We start from the raw sequence: 23,123 nt of genomic DNA on the forward strand, positions 1-23,123 counted from the left end.
ATGTGTTTTGATTATAACAATAATATACACTCATTGCTGAGAATTTCTAAAAAGAGTATAAGAAAAAGAAATTAATTAAAATTCAAGTTTATTCTCTTAACAACTGTTTTTTGAGTGGCTAACATGTACCAAGTACTGAACTAAGTGTTGAGCATGTAGAGGTAAGTAAAGTACAGTATCCTCATTTCTTGCTTACAGTATAGTGGTTAATTATCAGAGCATATAGATAACTGCTATTAATATTTTATATTATTTCAACACAATAGAGTTTCTCATTATGCTTTTCCCCCACTTAATATAAGGATTTTTTCATTAATTCATTAAAATTTTGCCCAAACATAATTTTTCATGGCTGCATCTGATAGAGCATCATAAACCATGATTTCTAAAACTTTTGCCATGGGGATGCCTGGGTGGCTCAGTCGGTTAAGGACCTGCCTTCAGTTCAGGTCATGATCCCAAGGTCCTGGGGATGGAGCCCCCTATCAGGCTCCTTGCTCAGCGAGAAGCCTGCTTCTCCCTCTGCCTGCCACTCCCCTTGCTTGTGCTCATGCATTCTCTCTCTCTCTCTGACAAATAAATAAATAAAATCTTAAAAACAAAAAACAAAAAATAAAAACCTTTGCCATGAAGTTGATGTTTCAGATTTGTTCCAGTTTCACTATAACAAGTAATACTATAAAAAATATATGTATGTATTTATGCATGTTTTGATTGTTCCTTTACCATAAAATTCTAGAAGTAGAATTCCTGAGGCACAAGTTACTGTATCAGTCAGAGTTCTGCAGAGAAACAGAATCAGTAGGATATCTATTTCTGTTTCTCTGGAGAACCAGAAAATAAATATGTTTGAGACATATATATATATATATATATATATATATATATATATATATATGTTCGAGACAATAGGGAATTCTCACATGATTAGGGAGGTTGAAGAGTCCCACAATCTGCCATCTACAAGCTGGAGACCCAGAAAAGTGGTAGTCTAATTTAGTGCAAATCCAAAGGCCTGAAAATCAGGGGAGCAGATGGTGCAACTCCCATTCTGAGAGCAGGAGAGATTAGATGAGATGTCTTAGCTCACTCACAAGACAGAGAAAATGGGGCAAATTCTCTCTTTCTCAGCCTTTTGTTTTATTCAGATCATCGAAGGGCTGAATGAAACTCAGTCACAATGGGGAGGGCAATCTACTTTACAGAATTCATAATTCAAATACTAATCTCATCTGTAAACACCCTAACAGACACACCCCAGAATAATTTTTAATCTGGGTAACCTCTGGCCAAACTGACACATAAAATTAATCATTACACTAATAAACATTTTTTTTAAAGATTTTATTTATTTATTCGAGAGAGAGAGAATGAGAGAGAGAGAGCACGAGAGGGAAGAGGGTCAGAGGGAGAAGCAGACTCCCTGCTCAGCAGGGAGCCCAATGTGGGACTCGATCCAGGGACTGCAGGATCATGACCTGAGCTGAAGGCAGTCGCTTAACCAACTGAGCCACCCAGGCGCCCTACACTAATAAACATTTTAAAACTCCTGATGCACAATGTCAAATTGACTTTCAGAAAGGTTTCAGCAAAATTACATGACTTCTAATTCTATGTACAAGTTCCAATCTCAAGTATTTGCAAATATTGAATACAATTCTTTTACAATATTTAATGACTTTATACATGTAAAATATCTCTTTATTATAGTTTTGCTCTTTATGACTAATTAAGTGGAATATTTTATGGTTATTAACCACTTGGAACTCTACTTTTATGACTTGTCTCACTGAAGGTCAGGTACAACATAGTGATTTTAAGACTGCACTTTGGGGCGCCTGGGTGGCTCAGTTGGTTAAGCGACTGCCTTCAGCTCAGGTTATGATCTTGGAGTCTTGGGATCGAATCCCGCATTGGGCTCCCTGCTCAGCAGGGAGTCTGCTTCTCCCTCTGACCTTCCCCCCTCTCATGCTCTCTCTATCTCATTCTCTCTCTCAAATAAATAAATAAAATCTTAAAAAAAAGACTGCACTTTGAAACCAACTCTCACCAGCTACACACCTACTAACAATACATAAAAATTCCCATTTCTTCGTGTCCTCACAATGTTTGATTCTTAATTTTTCTAGTTGCCACTGATTTTGCCTTCTTAGTTACTTCTGTGAATTTCATCCATTTTTATTAATTTCCTTCTTTTTTTCTGTTTCATTTACTGGAGATAGTCTAAGTTTCTAAATATTAAGCTCTTGCCAAGTTTTGTGTTGCAAATGTTTTCATATAATTTTGTCTCTCATTGAATAAAAATCATTGTTTTTTTATATACTTAAGCCTATCTGGTTTTCTCTTTAATGTTTGTTTTTTACTCCTTTCGACTTTATAAACCTTTTTTTTTAAAATTCAAACCATAACTATAAATATACTGCCCTATATTCTATTAGTTGTAGGAATGTATTTCTGTATCCATATATCTATCTCTCCATTACTTACATCATTTATCTATCTTTACTTTTATACTTTTTCTCCACATAGTAAACTGTTGTTTTCCAACATCATTTGCTTTAAAATCTATGATTCTCTATTTAATTTTGGTACTACATGTATCAAGTTCTTATATTCACATGACCTCCCTCTCTATTCTGTTTCATTTTTCTGTGTTAGTAACATGTTTGTATTAATATGACAGGATAGTAGGTCTAAATAGATGAGTGATCCCATCTCCTTATTTTTCTTTTCTCACAGTTGAATTCAATTTTCATAAATCTCCTAAGTTGTTGAACATAGTTAAAGGTGTAACAAACTCACAAATCTCATCAGAATCAATTCTGTCTTTTAAGAACAGACCTTTCTCCTGGTTTCTGAGTGATTTTCTATGGAAATATCTTTGGTCTTCCACACATATGTAGCATTATTAGTCAGGTATGGATTTGGGAAGAGTTTACCCTCAGATTATGGTTCTTAACCATTCTGCAATTAACTTGATTCCAGAATTGTCCCCTGAAGTAAAATTCTAAATGAAATTTATTTTTGGAAGTTACTTTCAATGAAATTTTATATGTATATGTAAAACATATATATTTTTATATCAAATGGAAAATTATAATATTACTGTGCTTTAGAGATTGAGGCACATATATCCCTGCCTCCCATTTTTTATAAGAATAAACTCTCGAGGACATAATCATCACAGTTGTTAAATATTCACAAGCTAATATCATCATTCTTACACATTATTAATGCAGAGTTTTTGCGAGGTATTTAAAAGCTCAGGTCACCTTGTCAAAGGTGGAAAATAGAGTATTACTTTGCCTCCCTGTGGATATCTTTTCTATTAATTTTATTGGTGTTATATCTTCTGTCAAGTTTTCCCTGTAGATTTAACCTTTCTTTTCTTCACTTGGGAAATATTTTCTTTTCCAAAGAAAATGGAAATCAATGATTTCAATTTGTCTTCATCTTGCTTCATACCAAAAAGTATTTAATCCTTGACTTTTACATTTATGAAATGGTGCAAAATAAAAGTTATCAAAGGTATCTTTATGATTTTAGAAATTGAGTTATAAAAGAATACTAAGATCAGAACAAAAGATCGATATACAGTAATGAAATACATATGTATTATTTTAGTAAATTATTGAAAATTATTTTTCAGGGAATATGTTGAGGATGAATAGATATTTGAAGTCAAGGAATAGAGAGATAAGCAGCATAAAAACATGGGTAGTGAGTACTTAACAGATTTTAAACAAAATTGTTATTATAGGAACATACTGTGTTTTAAAAGGTGTGGTGAATAGCAATGTGGCGACTTGGCTAGAAAGTGACTAAGGCCAATTGAGAAATTTTGAAATGACTGAAGAAAGAAATTTTGTGACAGGTGTTACAGTGGGAATGAGAGTGAGACCTAGATATCTAGGAAGTATCATTAATAGCACTAATGGTTAATTAGTGTTGGGAGGGATAGGTGAGAAAGAAGCAGGAGTAAATGATGGGAGACTGTGTGGCTGAGGCAGCAAAGTGTTTCAGGGTTCCATGTTCTAAGACAGGAAGAAGGAAAGTAGCATGTTTCGGGTTAAGATGATGAATTCAGTTTCCTATAGTTTGAGTTCATCTGAATACCAACCAAATGAGATAGCTTAAAGCAGCTGCAAATAGGAGCCAGGGTGTAATTCTGACATAAAGCTAGAAATATTTGGAAGTGAAATTACTCTTGTTTTTTACATAGAGGTCTACATAAACCTCCGTGATCTGACACCTGTCTAGATCTCCAACATCATCTCACATGGTTAGTATTTTCTGTCACTAGAAACTTACTCCAGGTTTCTCTCTGCCTTAGAATATACCAAGCTTTTATCCATTTTAGGGTTTTTGCCCTAGCTGCTCCTGCAACATAGATATTTCTTATAGAAAATAAGATTTGCTTCCCTTCCTATGCATTTCACCACCTATATTTACTATAGTTTGTTTACTTTTTATCACTAGTAATTACAGTAGTACCTGGACTCAATATATATTTGTTGAATGAAAGAATATACATGTGGATGTAGGAATGGACAAGATTAACCAAGGAGTGTTGAGAGAGGAAAGAAGAGGGCCTGTGGTAGAACCATGAATAACACTGTCTCAGCCATAATGAAACTTAATTAAATACTTTCCATTGCCTTAAAAAGAGTAATGCATTCAGATCATCACAGTGTCCTCCTGGAGCCACTGTTACACTTAAAGATATTTATATCTATGCTTTAGGGGAATGGGGAAGGTCTTTAGGTCTCTTGCATTCAGTCCCGCCCACTGGGCCTGTTTGTCAGCTATCCCTAATCCAACAGAAACATTTTAAGCGAACAGTTGAGAATATCTCATCTTGCCCAATATGGTAAAGATAGGGATGAATTAAACACTTTTGAGACTGAGTAATGATTAATCAGGTGTGAAGGAAAAGTTATGTAATCTATAGAAAGGACAATTCAATTAGATATTGGAAACATGTTGGGGTGCCAATGTGGCTCAAACAGTTAAGTGTCCAACTCTTTTTTTTTTAAAGATTTTATTTATTTATTTGACACAGAGAGAAAGAAACAGAGAGTGAGAGGGAACACAAGCAGGGGGAGTGGGAGAGGGAGAAGCAGGCTTCCTACCGAGCAGAGAGCCCGATGTAGGGCTCGATCCCAGGACCCTGGGATCATGACCTGAGCCGAAGGCAGATGCTTAACGACTGAGCCACCCAGGCGCCCCAAGTGTCCAACTCTTGATTTCAGCTCAGATCATGATCTCAGGGTTGTGAGCGCGAGCCCTGGGTCAAACTCCGTGCTCATCATGGCATCTACTTGAGTTTCTCTCCCTCTGCCCCCCCCACCGCTAATGTGCTCTCTCTTTCTCTCTCTCTCTCAAATACATTAATTAACTAAAAAAAAAATTGGGAACATGTTTGTAGAGTTCTGATGAGAGAACAAGAGTAATGATACATGTTTTGGAGTATACTTAATTAAAACCAAAATAATCCATGAACTCTTGGGAGCAAGAATGTAAAATGACAAGTGTAATAGCAAAAGACCAAAACACAGTGTTTTCTGAGATCAAAATGAAAAGGAGGAAAGACCAGCCAGTTAGCAAAGGGGACAGAGGAAAAGAAAAAAAAAGTTAAGAGAAAGGTAATAAAAAAGATAGGGCAGAAGTATGGAATGAAGGAGTAGATTTCAGTAACTAGGTGAAGATTTAAAAAAAAAAATCAAAATGTAGTAGGAGGCCTTAAAAAATGAGAATACAGAAATAACCATGAGATTTTATAATTAGGAAATCCCTGGAAACTTTGAGCAGGCAATTTCATTACAGTGATTGGCTTAGACGTCAGTATATGGTTAAGCAAGAAAGTGGTAGAAATAATATGGTGGCCATGGTTGCTAATTATCCATTGCAGAGGTTTTGAACCATTGCAGAAAGCAGCAAAACAGATTGTCTGGAAAGACATATGTTAGGATAAAATGAAGTACTTTTTGTTCCTTTTAGTTTTTCAGAATAGTCAAGCCCTGTGTTTGTAGGCAGAGGAGAATGAGTGCAGTTGAAGAAGCATGTGGGGCTAGACAGAAAGAGAATCAATTTGGAAGCAAAGTTCTAAAATGGGAAAGTGATAATAAATAAGATTTAAGAAGAAAAGGCAGCTTTAATGACTGAATATTTTTTCCTCTTGAGATAAAGAAAAAAAAGGTAAGAAAGTACAAATAAAGCTACATGAGATTGGAATTAGACATAAGCTATGGGAGGGAGGGGATTGGAGGCTGAAGGAAACTATCAACTGTTATAGTGATTTGACTAGCCAATGATTAGCTAAGTAAAAGAACTTCCAGGAAAGTCTTAGATATAGTGGGCAGCATAACATTTTTTTTTTAATTTCTGAATTGCCGAATAGCAGGCACACTCCTAGGTCCCCCAACATTTGTAATGGTCTCTGTCTACCCTAGTTGAGTTAATACTACCTGGTAGGAGATGTCATTACCAGGGGTCAGACTAGAAGAATTAAAGAAGAACCATGAGACAATATTGGGGCATGGAGGGATGCCTAGGTGGCTCAGTCGGTTGAGCTTCTGCCTTTGGCTCAGTTTGTGATCCCAGTGTCCTGGGATTTAGCTCCCTGCTCAGTGGGGAGCCTGCTTCTCCCTCTCCCTCTGCCTGCCTGTCTGCCTACTTGTGACTTCTCTCTCTCTGTCAAATATTGGGCGTGGACTGCTGACCTTCTCATACACTGAACTGCAATATATCCTAATGGAAAGTGGCCCATTGTTAAAAGTTTGGTTTAGACAGTAAAACTGTTTCCCAAATTAAAACAAAACAAAAACAAACCAAAAAAATGTATAGAAAATGCTGCAGAATCCAGTTCCTTAATGGGAAGATAGAATAAATATTGTTCAATTACCAGAGAGTAAAAACCTTGAGTTCCCAGAGTTTTTATAGTTGAAATGAATTTTGCCTTCCTGTTATTTAAGAAAAGAGGAAAGAGAAACATATCAAAGAATTGTGATAAAGGTGAAAAGCACAATACTTTTTTTTTGGAACAACCAGCTCATTAGCTCAAAATAATTAAACAATATTCATATTAAATTAGCAATATCTGTTTTCTTTTCAGCATCCAACCCTTCCCCCATATACATATACTAAGCAACCCATTCAAATCACTGAGAATTGAAGCACAGATGCTTCCTGACTTACAGTGGTTCAGCTTAATGATTTTTTGACTTTACAATGGTATGGAAGTAATACACATTCAGTAGAAACCATACTTTGAATTTTGAATCTTGATCTTTTCCCAGTGAGCACTGTGTGGTGTTACACTCTCCAATGATGCTGGCCAGTGGTCGTGAGAACTCCAGGATAAACAACCAATACATTTCCAACCATTCTGTATCCATACACCCATTCTGTCTTTCACTTTCAGTACAGTATTTAATAAATGACATGAGATATTCAACACTTTATTATAAAACAAGCTTTGTGTTAGATGACTTTGCCCAACTGAAGGCTAATGTAAGTGTTCTGAGCACATTTAAGGTAGGCTAGGCTAACCTATGACGTTCAGTAGGCTAGGTGTATTAAATGCATTTTTGATTTATAATATTTTCAAATTATAATGTGTTTATCAGGATATAACCCATTGTAAATCAAGGAAGATCTGCAATCACATTTATAACTAAGATCATTTTCAGTTTTTACTTTGAACTAAATATCACGTATTCAGATAATAAGAGCTCAGCACCTTGTTTGTCATAAAAGTTTTGTTTACTAGGGGTTGCACTAATGTTTAGAACATTTTCAAACTCTTCTTGGATCATTTATGTCTCTAACCTATATCCAAATAATTTTCTCTTTTCCTTTATGTTAAATTACACAGCAAGTAGCTTTCTTTAATTGTTTAGAGATTAGCATAAACTCTTTGAAACCATTAGTAAATTGCCAGTAATGATTTACAAGTACCCAGGTCTCAGGTTAAATAACAAACATTTATTTATTTTACTTTTTTGTCTCTACTCTAACACTAGATAACACACAGCAACTACTTTGTTGTCTTCTCTCAGGAAAGCTGTACCATGATTAAAATGGTCACCAAGCTCTAACTGCTATCAGTTATACCAATTAAGGTCAAATAGAATGGAACAGCCATCTTTGTGGAAAACAATATGAGCAATAGAAGCTGTTATTAACTTAAAGACATCATATGTACCTATGACAGCTTCTTCAGAAGTTATCATCAATTATTTCTAGACAGTCACCTATAATCACATCTCCAAAGTCCACAAATTTTGTGTTCCTTGAATCGTGGGTAAAAATAGACCCCAGTGAATCAGTGTTTGCTGAATGGAATAGCTTTCCTGAAATCTTCACTGAAAAAGTAGTAGGAGTTGTTTTCTTTCTTTTTAAATGACAGACTTTGAAAAATTATAAATGCTATGTCTTTGGGGGGAAAAAAGGACCAATTTTGACCTAAATATGCTATGTATTTTTTGTATATCTAAAATATGCTATGTGTTTTTCCTTTAAAATGACATTTTAATTTTTATACAAATTATTATAAAATGGAATTATTTTTGCTAAAAAGTTAGTTACTCTGTAGTCAGGTCATTCATGCTAAAACATGTATCAGTAACACCACCAAAAATCCTGTATCAACACCACCACCTGTATCGATGACATCACCAAAAATCCAGAAGTCTCGGTGACTAAATGCATGTGAAGTGTATCTGTTGTTCATCCCTTCCTGAGTGGTTTTCCTACAAGCAATGACAACAGGCTCCTACTATCTTCTAATGCTTTCATATTCATCTTAGAGAAGTAAGGGTGGAGGATCAGGCAGGAGGTTTGGAGACAAAAGTTAGTCATATGATCTCAAACTAGTTAAAATAGGGACTGAAAAATGTAGCTTTAGCTATGCATCCAGGAGGAAATGGAAATGGTTTAATAAGTATATATCAATATCTTCTTTACAGACTAATCCTCAGGTCACCAAATAATCCTTTCACACTATCTCCCAAATTCTCAACTTCCACAAATGAATAACCTCCAGTCTCATCTAGTCATCTGGCTTATGTTCTGGGATCTTTGGATGATAACAGTTGTCTTTATCCGATCTATATATACAACCATATCCATGGCTTTGAAATCTGAAAATTCTTAAAAAATCATGTTTATGCCCCCTGACAGTCCAAATACACATACTTACAGACAGGCAAGTTAATCTCAGTAACTCCTGTTTGGAAAACAGGAGAATAGAAGGCACATAGAAATTTTTAATTCATGGTATTTATGGAATCCAGCTAGACAGATATTGTAAAGTCCTACTTCCCAGAGAAAAAGAAAGATTCTCAATTCAGCCTGATTATCTTCACTGGAAAGAACTCCTTTGTTAAGAAAAGCAAATTCAGTCAAGTTTACCCCTTATTCTCCTTGGCCATCTGTAAAGTGGGTATTAAAGACTAGGTCTGTCTTGGCTATTCAATTTATAGAACCCATCTCAAGCTCATGGACATATGGGTGTCCAAAAGTTTGTTTTAAGAATTACAGAGTCAGGGGGCACCTGGGTGGCTCAGTCGTTAAGCGGCTGCCTTGGGCCCAGGTTATGATCCCGGGGTCCTGGGATTGAGCCCCGCATCAGGCTCTCTGCTCGGCGGGAAGCCTGCTTCTCCCTCTCCCACTCCCCCTGCTTGTGTTCCCTCTCTCGCTGTGTCTCTCTCTGTCAGATGAATAAATAAAATCTTAAAAAAAAAAAAAAGAATTACAAAGTCAGAGGGGCTCACGGGAGGCTCAGTCAGTTAAGCGTCTGCTTTCAACTTCATTCATGATCCCAGGGTCCTGGGATCGAGCCCCACGTTGTGCTCAGCTGGAGCCTGCTTCTCCCTCTCCCTCTGCTGCTCCCCCTGCTTGTGCTCTCTTACTCTCTCTCAAATAAATAAATAAAATCTTAAAAAAAAAAAGAATTACAGAGTCAAAGACTTCTTAATATGGACTTGTGGTTATTTGGCAATATAATTCTTTTAAAAATTTGGCAAACTATTTGCTTCTAGTCAATTTCAGGCACAAGGAGCTAAAACTATCAGACTTTGTTCTCAAATATGTTTCATTTCTTTGCTACCTTGTTGTCATGTCTCTCTATTAAACTTCAATTCAGATAATTTTGAGGCTGGAAAGCTTGAGTGGGTAGAGCATTCCCTTTATTTGATCTTTGGCACAAGTCTGAGTCACTGTGCATCTGAGAAATCTCACTGGGTCTTTGCTGTTCAGTCTTTCATATACTATCTCTTACTGATTTTTGTGAACTTCTCTATTCCTTTTCATTTCTACTTTAAATCTGCCAATTATTTTCTTTCTCTCTATCTCTTTCTTACAATACTTTTGCTGAAAATATCAATAACAATAATACATATTACTAACATGTATATTCCAAGCATCTCTAGAACTAAAAGTTCAATAAGCATTGTACTGTATTCCAGCCTACCACAGGTGACAGTTTTAAATTTGTCTTCATTGCAGTCGCCAATTTACCAACCTGCTTTATCCATATTCTTAACATCTGCTGCCCAACAACTTAGCTAATGTCACATATTATAGTTTTTACCACTTCAGCATCAAAGTTTGAGATGCTGGGTTTTTTTTATTAGTCTGTGTAATTAATGCTAGCTGCTACAATAAGTAATCGCAAAACTTTTGTGCTATTCTCACTCATGCAAAGTCAGTGTGGATGTTCATAATTGCATAACTTTCCTGAAAAGTTCTCATACAAAAAGGATTTAGGGGGCACCCGGGTGGCTCAGTTAGTTAAGTGACCAACTCTTAATTTTGGCTCAAGTCATGATCTCATGAGATTGAGCCCTGCATCGGGCTCCATGCTCAATGTAGAGACTGCTTGTCCCTTTCCCTCTGCTCCTCCCAGAGGAGCTCTCTCTCTCTCTCTCAAATAAATAAATAAAATCTTTATAAAAAAAGTGATTTAGGGATTTAGCATCCTTGCATCTAGGAACCCCATAATCTTTAAATATGACCTACAATATGAAGAATTGCTACAGAATGTTTATAGGTGGGCCTGGAAGCCTACATTTCATTTTTCAGTCATATGTTCTCAATCTAAATGCAAAGCCTATAAATACAGGTTAGCTATGAACCTAGGAAAAAAGCATCTTAATAGTAAATAACAAAAAGGAAAACATAATGAAGCAAATAAAACTTTAATAACCCAGTGGAAAAATGCTATTTTATTTTATTTTTCTGTAATTTAATTTTTTAAATTTACTTTCCACGTGGAAACTATTGTCAAACTGTCATGAATAGTCAGTTTATAAAGTTTTCATGTCTAATAAATATTCAGCTTACTGACACATTTTAAAATGTAAATGCTTATTAAAGTAGAGAATCTTGGCCCATTAGTTGTATTATTTTCTACATCCCAGTTCTTGTTTCCTAAACAAGTACAAGTACATGCCAAATTTGAAACACATTTTCATGGAAAGCTTAATGTGGAAATAGTGCATGGCCACTTACTGCTAAAGATGGAGGTTTAATTAGGGCAAGTCTAATGTTCTTTTTACTGCTAACATTTTATCAAATGTGACATTCTTAAATTTAGGCAAGTCATGTCAGGCTAGTATTTTAATATGCACAAAACTTTACACCCTCTCTCAACTCGCTAAATGTAACAATCAAAATTAGTTTTCTGATGATATTTTCAAAGAACAAAAAACTGATACAGAAATTAAAATGAAAAAGCTTTTAAGGGAATTTTTGTCCTGATTTGTAAAAAGCATGTTCATGATAGGAAAAAACAAAAATCAAAAGGAAGAATAAAGAAGAAATAAAAGCTTCAAAGACCTTATCACCCCTAAAATAGATAAATTCTTTCCATTTTATTGTTTTTCTTTTGTGTGTGCATGTTTTGTAATAACTGTGATTTTCTAAGTACACGGTTTAGTTTTTAATTTTCTTTTTTTTTTTTTCTTTTTTTTTTTAATTTTTATTGTTATGTTAATCACCATATATTACATCATTAGTTTTTGGTGCAGTGTTCCATGATTCATTGTTTGTTCATAACACCCAGTGCTCCATGCAGAACGTGCCCTCCTCAATACCCATCACCAGGCTAACCCATCCCCCTCCCCCCCTCCCCTCTAGAACCCTCAGTTTCTTTTTCAGAGTCCATCATCTCTCATGGTTCGTCTCCCCCTCTGACATACTCCCCTTTTCTTCCTCTTCTGTTATCTTCTTCTTTTTCTTTTTTCTTAAAATATGTTGCGTTATTTGTTTCAGAAGTACAGATCTGTGATTCAACAGTCTTGCACAATTCACAGCGCTCACCGTAGCACATACCCTCCCCAATATCTATCACCCAGCCACCCCATCCCTCCCACCCCCGACCACTCCAGTAACACTCAGTTTCTTTCCTGAGATTAAGAATTCCTCATATCAGTGAGGTCATGTGGTACATGTCTTTCTCTGATTGACTTATTTCACTCAGCATAACACCCTCCAGTTCCATCCACGTCGTTGCAAATGGCAAGATCTCATTCCTTTTGATGGCTGCATAATATTCCATTGTGTATATATACCACATCTTCTTTATCCATTCATCTGTCGATGGGCATCTTGGCTCTTTCCACAGTTTGGCTATGGTGGACATTGCTGCTATAAACATTGGGGTGCACGTACCCCTTCGGGTCCCTACATTTGTATCTTTGTGGTAAATACCCAGTAGTGCTATTGCTGGATCGAACGGTAGCTCTAATTTCAACTGTTTGAGGAACCTCCATACTGTTTTCCAGAGGGGTTGCACCAGCTTGCATTCCCACCAACAGTGTAGGAGGGTTCCCCTTTCTCCACATCCCCGCCAACATCTGTCGTTCCCTGACTTGTTAATTTTAGCCATTCTGACGGGTGTGAGGTGGTATCTCATGGAGGTTTTGATTTGGATTTCCCTGATGCCAAGCGATGTTGAGCACTTTTTCATGTGCCTGTTGGCCATTTGGATGTCTTCTTTGGAGAAATGTCTGTTCATGTCTTCTGCCCATTTCTTGATTGGATTATTTGTTCTTTGGGTGTTGAGTTTGATAAGTTCTTTATAGATTTTGGATACTAGCCCTTTATCTGATATGTCATTTGCAAATATTTTCTCCCATTCTGTCGGTTGTCTTTTGGTTTTGTGGACTGTTTCTTTTGCTGTGCAGAAGCTTTTTATCTTGATGAAATCCCAATAGTTCATTTTTGCCCTGGCTTCCCGTGCCTTTGGCGATGTTTCTAGGAAGAAGTTGCTGCGGCTAAGGTCGAAAAGGTTGCTACCTGTGTTCTCCTTTAGGATTTGGATGGACTCCTGTCTCACGTTTAGGTCTTTCAACCATTTGGAGTCTATTTTTGTGTGTGGTGTAAGGAAATGGTCCAGTTTCATTCTTCTGCATGTGGTTGTCCAATTTTCCCAACACCATTTGTTGAAGAGACTGTCTTTTTTCCATTGGACATTCTTTCCTGCTTTGTCAAAAATAAGTTGACCATAGAGTTGAGGGTCCATTTCTGGGCTCTCAATTCTGTTCCATTGATCTATGTGTTTGTTTTTGTGCCAGTACCATACTGTCTTGATGATGACAGCTTTGTAATAGAGCTGGAAGTCCGGAATTGTGATGCCGCCAGCTTTGCTTTTCTTTTTCAGTATTCCTCTGGCTATTCTGGGTCTCTTCTGGTTCCATACAAATTTTAGGATTATTTGTTCCATTTCTTTGAAAAAAGTGGATGGTATTTTGATGGGGATTGCATTGAATGTGTAGATTGCTCTAGGTAGCATTGACATCTTCACAATGTTGATTCTCCCAATCCATGAGCATGGAACGTTTTTCCATTTCTTTGTGTCTTCTTCAATTTCTTTCCTGAGTATTTTATAGTTTTCTGAGTACAGATCCTTTGCCTCTTTGGTTAGATTTATTCCTAGGTATCTAATGGTTTTGGGTGCAATTGTAAATGGGATCGACTCCTTGATTTGTCTCTCTTCTGTCTTGTTGTTGGTGTATAGGAATGCCACTGATTTCTGTGCATTGATTTTATAGCCTGCTACTTGACTGAATTCCTGTATGAGTTCTAGCAGTTTTGGGGTGGAGTCTTTTGGGTTTTCCACATACAGTATCATATCATCTGCAAAGAGTGAGAGTTTGACTTCCTCTTTGCCGATTTGGATGCCTTTGATTTCTTTTTGTTGTCTGATTGCTGTGGCTAGGACTTCTAATACTATGTTGAATAGCAGTGGTGAGAGTGGACATCCCTGCCGCGTTCCTGACCTTAGGGGAAAAGCTCTCAGCCTTTCCCCATTGAGAATGATATTCGCTGTAGGTTTTTCGTAGATGGCTTTTATGATATTGAGGTATGTACCCTCTATCCCTATACTCTGAAGAGTTTTGATCAAGAAAGGATGTTGTACTTTGTCAAATGCTTTTTCTGCATCTATTGAGAGGATCATATGATTCTTGTTCTTTCTTTTGTTAATGTATTGTATCACGTTGATTGATTTGCGGATGTTGAACCAGCCTTGCAGCCCAGGGATAAATCCCACTTGGTCGTGGTGAATAACCCTTTTAATGTACTGTTGGATCCTATTGGCTAGTATTTTGGTGAGAATTTTTGCATCCATGTTCATCAAGGATATTGGTCTGTAATTCTCTTTTTTGATGGGGTCTTTGTCTGGTTTTGGGATCAAGGTAATGCTGGCCTCATAAAATGAGTTTGGAAGTTTCCCTTCCATTTCTATTTTTTGGAACAGTTTCAGGAGAATAGGTATTAATTCTTCTTGAAATGTCTGATAGAATTCCCCTGGGAAGCCATCTGGCCCTGGGCTTTTGTTTCTTGGGAGATTTTTGATGACTGTTTCAATTTCCTTAGTGGTTATAGGTCTGTTCAGGTTTTCTATTTCTTCCTGGTTCAATTTTGGTAGTTGATACATCTCTAGGAATGCACCCATTTCTTCCAGGTTATCTAATTTGCTGGCATAGAGTTGCTCATAATATGTTCTTATAATTGTTTGTATTTCTTTGGTGTTGGTTGTGATCTCTCCTCTTTCATTCATGATTTTGTTGATTTGGGTCATTTCTCTTTTCTTTTTGATCAGTCTGGCCAGGGGTTTATCAATCTTGTTAATTCTTTCAAAGAACCAGCTCCTAGTTTCGTTGATCTGTTCTACTGTTCTTTTGGTTTCTAGTTCATTGATTTCTGCTCTGATCTTTATGATTTCTCTTCTCCTGCTGGGTTTAGGCTTTCTTTGTTGTTCTTTCTCCAGCTCCTTTAGGTGTAGGGTTAGGTTGTGTATTTGAGACCTTTCTTGTTTCTTGAGAAAGGCTTGTATTGCTACATACTTTCCTCTCAGGACTGCCTTTGCTGTATCCCAAAGATTTTGAACAGTTGTGTTTTCATTTTCATTGGTTTCCATGAATTTTTTTAATTCTTCTTTAATTTCTTGGTTGACCCATTCATTCTTTAGTAGGATGCTCTTTAGCCTCCATGTATTTGAGTTCTTTCCGACTTTCCTCTTGTGGTTGAGTTCTAGTTTCAAAGCATTGTGGTCTGAAAATATGCAGGGAATGATCCCAATCTTTTGGTACCGATTGAGACCTGATTTGTGACCTAGGATGTGATCAATTCTGGAGAATGTTCCATGGGCACTAGAGAAGAATGTGTATTCCGTTGCTTTGGGATGGAATGTTCTGAATATGTCTGTGAAGTCCATTTGGTCCAGTGTGTCATTTAAAGTCTTTATTTCCTTGTTGATCTTTTGCTTAGATGATCTGTCCATTTCAGTCAGGGGGGTGTTAAAGTCCCCCACTATTATTGTATTGTTGTCAATGTGTTTCTTTGCTTTTGTTATTAATTGCCTTATATAATTGGCTGCTCCCATGTTCGGGGCATAGATATTTACAATTGTTAGATCTTCTTGTTGGATAGACCCTTTAAGTAGGATATAGTGTCCTTCCTCATCTCTTATTACAGTCTTTGTTTTAAAATCTAGTTTGTCTGATATAAGGATTGCCACCCCAGCTTTCTTTTGGTGTCCATTAGCATGGTAAATGGTTTTCCACCCCCTCACTTTCAATCTGGGGGTGTCTTTGGGTGTAAAATGAGTCTCTTGCAGACAGCATATGGATGGGTCTTGTTTTTTAATCCAATCTGATAGCCTGTGTCTTTTGATTGGGGCATTGAGCCCATTTACATTCAGGGTAACTATTGAAAGGTATGAATTTAGTGCCATTGTATTACCTGTAAGGTGACTGTTAACTGTCTGTTGTCTGTGTTCGTTTCTGCTCTTTGCTGCTTTTAGGTTCTCTCTTTGCTTAGAGGACCCCTCTCAATATTTCTTGGAGGGCTGGTTTCGTGTTTGCAAATTCCTTTAGTTTTTGTTTGTTCTGGAAGCTTTTTATCTCTCCTTCTATTTTCAATGATAGCCTAGCTGGATATAGTATTCTTGGCTGCATATTTTTCTCGTTTAGTGCTCTGAAGATATCTTGCCAGTCCTTTCTGGCCTGCCAGGTCTCTGTGGATAGGTCTGTTGCCAATCTAATGTTTCTACCATTGTAGGTTACATATCTCTTCTCCCGAGCTGCTTTCAGGATTTTCTCTTTGTCTCTGAGACTCGTAAGTTTTACTATTAGATGTCGGGGTGTTGACCTATTTTTATTGATTTTGAGAGGGGTTCTTTGTGCCTCCTGGATTTTGATGCCTGTTTCCTTCCTCACATTAGGGAAGTTCTCTGCTATAATTTGCTCCAATATACCTTCTGCCCCTCTCTCTCTCTCTTCTTCTTCTGGGATCCCAATTATTCTAATGTTGTTTCGTCTTATCGTATCACTTATCTCTCGAATTCTGCCCTCGTGATCCTGTAGTTGTTTCTCTCTCTTTTTCTCAGCCTCTTTATTTTCCATCATTTGGTCTTCTATATCGCTGATTCTCTCTTCTGCCTCATTTATCCTAGCATTCAGTGCCCCCATTTTTGATTGCACCTCATCAATAGCCTTTTTGATTTCGATTTGGTTAGATTTTAGTTCTTTTATTTCTCCAGAAAGGGTTTCTCTAATAACTTCCACGCTTTTTTCAAGCCCAGCTAGTATCTTTAAAGTCATGATTCTGAACTCTAGGTCTGACATCGTACTAATGTCCGTATTGAGTAGGTCCCTGGCAGACGGTACTACCTCTTGTTCTTTTTGCTGAGGTGATTTCTTTCATCTTGTCATTTTGTCCAGAGGAGAATAGATGAATGAGAGAACAAAAGGCTAACAGGTTTACAACGTCCCCAGCAAATATACTGTATACAAATCAGAAAAGACCTGAAACCAGGGGAAAGGAAAGGGAAAGAAAGAAAAAAGAAAGAGAAAAAGAAAAAAAAAGAAAAAAAGATAAAAACAAAAACAAAACAATTCAAAAAAGGCAGAATATGATCAAATATGATCAGGCTAGTGCATAGATCAGTGCCACACACTAGATTTTGGGCGTATTTTGGTCTGTTAGAAAAAAGTGCCTCCTAAAATTTTAAAGGAAGAAAGACATATATGTACAAAATAAGGGTTGATACAATGAAGGGATGGAAGATGACTGTAAAGATGAAAATTATAAAAGATTTTATAAAAGGACTTGGTAAGATAAGTTGTTTGAAAAAAGAAAGAAGATTTAAGGAAAAAAAAAAAAAGGAAAAAGGGAGAGAATGTGATCAGGCAGGAGACTAGAACAAAGCCATACACTAGTGGTTTAGGGTATATTTTGATCTGTTAGAAGAAACTGTACCTCAAAATTTTAAAGAGAGAACAACTTATATATATATGCCAAAAACAAGGATAACTACTATGAAGGGATAAAATATGACTCTAAAAATGAAAAAAAAATAAAAAATGTTTTTTTTTTTTAAAAAAAGGGATTTATAAGATGTTGGTTGAAAAAGGGAAAAAGAAAAATAAAAAAAGTCAACAAAAATTAACTTTGATGAAATAATGAATCATGGTAAAAAAAAAAAAAAAAAAGAAGCCATGAATCTATGTGCAGTATTCCCCTAGCGCTGGAGTTCTCCTATTCTCCTTGATCGATCAACTTGGTCTTGGCTTGCTGGCTGTTTGTGCTGATCTTCTGGGGGAGGGGCCTGTTGCTGTGGTTTCCAAATGTCTTTGCCAGAGGCGGAATTGCCCCGCCCTTGTCGGTCCGGGCTAAGGAAGCTGCTCCAGTTTGCTCTCAGGAGCTTTTGTTCCCTGCAAGCTCTCGGTACAGCTTTGGAGGACCAGGACGAAAATGGCGGCCTCCCAGTCTCCGCCCGGAGGAGCCGAGAACTCGGGGCCCCACTCCTCAGTGCGCCCCCAGAGAAAAGCAGTCACTCCCGTGTCCCCGGTCTCTGGCCGCACTCCGTGCTCACCCGGCCTGTGATCAAGCGTTGCTATCTCTGGCACCCGACCCCGCGCGGAGTCTCCAAACCCAGCAGATCCCTGCAGTGCGTTCCCGCACCGCTCCTCCCCGGGAAGGAAGGGGAGTCTCCCCGGATCTGCTGCTTGTTGGGTCCCTGCTGGGGGAGCCGTGCCCCGACTGGGCCGCAGATCACAGTTTGTGGCAACCCAGAGCTGAGAGCCCGCGACTCTGCTCCGTCTCTGCAGCCGGCTTCCCTGCTCTGATACCTGGGAGCTCTGCCGCACTCAGGCACCCCCGGTCTCTCTGTGACCCCAAGGGTCCTGAGACCACACTGTCCCGGGAGGATTCCACCCCCCGCTTAGCCACTGCAGCGACGTCCCTCCGCCGAGCCAACTTTTAAAAGGTCCGATTTTGTGCTCCGCGGCTCTAGCACTTGCCAGAAGCGGCCGGCGGAGGCCCCTCCCCCGCCGTCTATCCTCCCGAATATCGCCTCGGATTCACTTCTCCGCACGCCCTACCTTCCAGTAAGTGGTCGCTTCTCTGTTCAGAGAGTTGTTGCTACTCTCCTGTTCGATCTCCTGTTGAGTTCGTAGATGTTCAGAATGGTTTGATCCCTATTCAGCTGAATTCCTGAGACCAGACAAAATCTAGGTCTCCTACTCCTCCGCCATCTTGCTCCGCCCCCTAGTTTTTAATTTTCATTGAGTATTTCCACATCATTGAATAGTGCATAAATACATTATTTAAATGCCTGCATAATATTCCAACATATAGATGTCACATTATTTATTTAATCAGTCTTCTAGTAAATATTTAGCCAATTTACATTTTTTACTGACATGAATATATCTGTATAAATATCTTATACATAAATCCTTATATACATCTCTGAAGGATTTAGGGTATATTAATGTTTTTGAGGCTTTTGAATACATATTATAAAATTGTGTCCTGAAAAATGTATGAATTTATATTTCTTCTGATAATGTTACAAGTGTGCCTATTCTGTCATTGCTATTTCAATAATTATTGTTATCATTTTCTAAATGTTGTCAAATGTTAGTTGGGTAGTTCTTAAGATGGTCATTTGATTTCCTGTGATGTTGAATATTTTTGTATGCTATCTACATTTTGGTATATGCATGTGTGTTCTAAAAATGGCTAGATCATGGTTTTTCTTCATTAAATATATATCGATTCTCTACTAGTTACAAGACACAGTGCCATAGATTGGAAATAATAGTTGTGAATAAGACAGTTAAGATCCCTGTCTTTATAAAGCTTAGAATTAACAAAATAAATGATATTAAATAAGCATGAGTAAAACTCTCTTCTATGAGCGCTACATAAGTGCCTCTCCAATTTAATCAACACCCTTCATTCCTACAGCAAAACAGGGCAACTTATATCTGTAGGCATCTCAATATTTATGGCTAGGAGGCTAGTATCTGGCAAAAAAGTATATTTCTGCTCCATTTACTTGGGTCATATGTCTACCAAGACTCAAATGAATGTGATTACATATTTGTCTAAGATGTTCTTGTTATGGTAGTTTTGTACTTTTCGAATATTATATAGACTAAGTATATATATATATATATATACAAAAGAAATATGGCTTTGTTTCTTTTAAACATTGGTTTAATATTTAGAAAGACTTAAAACTTAGTTGCTAAAAGTATTACTATTACATTATGTAAAAAAGATTTAAAAATAGTGAATATTTGGGATGCCCGGGTGGCTCAGTTGGTTAAGTGACTGCCTTCGGTTCAGGTCATGATCCTGAAGTCCCAGGATCGAGTCCCACATCCGGCTCCCTGCTCAGCAGGGGGTCTGCTTCTTCCTCTGACCCTCTTCCCTCTCATGCTCTCTGTCTCTCATTCTCTCTCTCTCTCTCTCTCTCAAATAAATAAATAAAATCTTTTAAAAAAAAGAAAAATAGTGAATATTTAGAAAATATATGCACTCAGGATTTTCTGATTTAAATTTTTCTTCCACCTAAAATTAAAAAAAAAAAAAATCCTGGCATACAGGTTATTCACAATGGATGTTTTTAGTTTTGAAGACTGCATAGAACTCTGATCAGCAGATTGTAACCAAAAGAAAAAGACTTAGCTATAAACAGAAGAAAAAACATACATGTATACTTTTATGGTTCATGTCAAAATGAATATCTATTACATGCATATTGGTTGTTCATGGCTTCCTGTTTTATTCCACTGTTTATTTTTAATTAATCAAAGTGTTTGATAATAAGAGGGGTTTTATTTGTAATTAAATGATGATAAGCATGAGAAATAAGGAAGAATTACAAAATACTTTTCCCTAGGAAATAGGACTTGTTTTTGTATGATTTTTGATAGATAGATTTTGATAGACTAGTTTAAACTTCAGTCACTCATAAATAGGAAGAGCTTGAGCTAAATCTTAGAAACAAGTGAAGTCAGCACTACTAAAAGAAGTGCTTCTAGGGAAGTTTTGCTAGGACCACCTTAATTATTTTTTATCTTCTTAAGCTAAGGAAACTAATGGACATTTTTATTTTTAACTATTGTTATTTATGTGCCTTCATATATTTTAAAAATTGTTTTTATAAAGAACAATCTATTGTAAAATTATAGTGTTATATTTTCCATACCTTGGATAATATATTTGTATCTATATTGCATTTTACTTTTTTTTACACACAAAAATTTTTTGAGGACTTTTAGTTACTGTATTTTGCTTAGATGATACAAATACAATTATGTTTGAATCCTTTTAAGTGTTTTGAAAATTTCATGTTTACCTTTAATTCAGCCATAGAGTTTAGTGCAAGTGTAATTTTGGTTATAGTAAATTCAATGGGTACAGACAGGTTCAAACTGTAAACATTTTGAAGCAGAAATGCCTTAGCACAAAGTGTTGAGCATGCTTTGAATTCTATATAGTGATATACTGTATCTCTACAGAACTGTCAGGGTGAAGAAAAGAAGTGTTGCAACAGTTATAAACATATCACATACAGACATTTATTCAGACAAATAGAGATGTAGCTAGGTGTCGTTTTAAAGCTCAACTATTTATGCTCTTGGCAGATAGTTGAAAACAGAATACATTTGTAGCTCAGTTTCAAAAATGTAAAAACAACCAACAAATGGTGCATTGCCAATGGTCAGTGTATCAGGATTAGCATAAGCATGTGAAATACTGGTAGTTCTTGTTATTCTTTGATTTCACATTTAATCATTATTAATAAAAGGTGGAGCACTGAAGAAACTAAGCTTGTTCCACTGTGAAGGACATTTAAATTTTTTTTCATTTTCCACTCATTCGTATAGGAAATATAATGAATTTTTTAAAACCCAAATTCATATAACATTTCAAAAAAGTAAAAACAATTTCTAAAGAGGATAAGGAAATTGATTATATATGTAATTTCCACTTCTGTCTGTGACAGACAGTTTATTGGATACCTCTCCCATTGTCAACCACTCTAAGACCAGGCAAAACAGATGAAGCAACAGTGTTCAGAATTTGAAAAACAGATAGCACAGGACTTTGAGAAACAAAAGAGATGAACATCACAATTTTGTCTGTTTTCTGCTTGGAGAAACTTTCCTGATCATGGGACAGAGAAACAGAATCCAAGTAAAGCATGCCACCATGCCTCATGGCTCACAGTGCTGAAGAAGCAAAGATAAGAGTTTGACGATGATGAGGTGGTTGGAATTGGTCCTTCAGAGTACATAAAGAAAAAGCTCCAGGGCTTTGCAGAGGGGTGCTTTTACGTCTTTTGCTGAAGACTGAGCTGCACATGCCTCAGGTAATATTCTATAAGGTTTTGCTTAGAAAAAATACTGAACAACTAGAGAACACACCAGATATAACAAACCAAATTTCAGGTGAACACCCTAGTCATTGCATTGAGATTTCAGAAAAGACACAGCCTGCGAAAGCCTTTGTAGAATGGCTTCTATAGTCCTAAAATTAAGGTTACTCTAGAACTACAATAAAAAAGAAACAAACTGAAAAAGAAGACTGGAGATAATCAAGGTGATGTATCAGTAGATTAATTGCTTGTCAGAAAAACAAAACAAAACAAAAACTCAATATTTTAAGGAAACACAAAAATCAGTTTTTCAACAATATATACTATGCAGAATATACAATAAATATTTAATAGATATCTGAAGAAACAGGAAAATGTGATTCAAAACCAAACAAGAAAAACAACCATTAGAAGCAAACAGAGACAACATGTCAGAATTAACTTCTTCAATAGTTTATTTTGCTATTATAAATGAAGGTATAAAGAAAAATCTAAATGTAATGAATGATTTGAAGGGAAATCTCAATAGAAAAATGATAACTATAAAAAAAGAACTGAGTGAAAATTCTAGCACTGAGAACTACAATATATCCAAACTTTTTAAAAAATAAGAAAAAAAAGAGCTTAATAGAAGATAAGATATTATAAAATATATTATCAATCATCTTGAAGATAGAAAAACAGAAATCATTGAAACTAAGGCACACAAAAAACAAATTAAAGCAAAAATTAAAAACCACTCAGAGACCTGTGGGACAATATCAGGCAGTCTAATATATGTATCATTAGAATCCCAGAAGGGAACGGAGAATGTATGGGGTAAATAAATAAATAGTGGCTTAGCATTTTTTTAAATTAAAAAAAATCAACCTGTAGATTAAGGAAGCACAACAAACCCCAAGCAAGATAAAGAAAAAAAAAAAAAAGAAAAGAAAAA

The 23,123-nt window shown here is 36.5% G+C and overlaps 1 protein-coding gene across 3 annotated transcripts in view; it reads left to right on the forward strand.

The window, feature by feature from the left end:
* The window catches only part of MGAT4C (MGAT4 family member C), a 1,006,121-nt gene that overhangs the window by 727,670 nt on the left and 255,328 nt on the right, over positions 1 to 23,123 (forward strand). The window lies entirely within an intron of this gene.

The sequence above is a fragment of the Zalophus californianus genome, chromosome 9 (genome assembly GCF_009762305.2).
Source record: "Zalophus californianus isolate mZalCal1 chromosome 9, mZalCal1.pri.v2, whole genome shotgun sequence".
NCBI lineage: Eukaryota > Metazoa > Chordata > Mammalia > Carnivora > Otariidae > Zalophus > Zalophus californianus.